The sequence below is a fragment of the Gymnoscopelus braueri genome, assembly GCF_963280865.1.
Source record: "Gymnoscopelus braueri genome assembly, chromosome: 1".
Taxonomy (NCBI): Eukaryota; Metazoa; Chordata; class Actinopteri; order Myctophiformes; family Myctophidae; genus Gymnoscopelus; species Gymnoscopelus braueri.
In genome coordinates this window covers 44,812,463-44,812,784 of record NC_137603.1, presented here as the reverse complement: position 1 = coordinate 44,812,784, position 322 = coordinate 44,812,463, and positions in this window count along the sequence as shown.

Genomic DNA, 322 nt, shown 5'->3' with positions numbered 1-322 from the left:
ACTGTGTGACAACAGTTGCACTTTGGTTCATACCAGACAGAATACAAAAAGTAATCATTGATGATTTCCCCAAAACTCATAATCTCAGTTGTCAAGGTTGAATTTAAACAATATATCAGCTTTCAATACCCGTTCTAACCCGGGTCATCCCCATAATTTATGCCACAATAAAGATTTAGTTTAAATGATAGTTAAACCTCAAGTCTTACGGTAATCTTTACAATATATCTTGGTAAATTAACATACCAATATTTTCTGATGTGTTTTAAAAAATGGGGTCCGTCTTGGATTTTTTGAATAAATATTTCTTATATTTATTAAG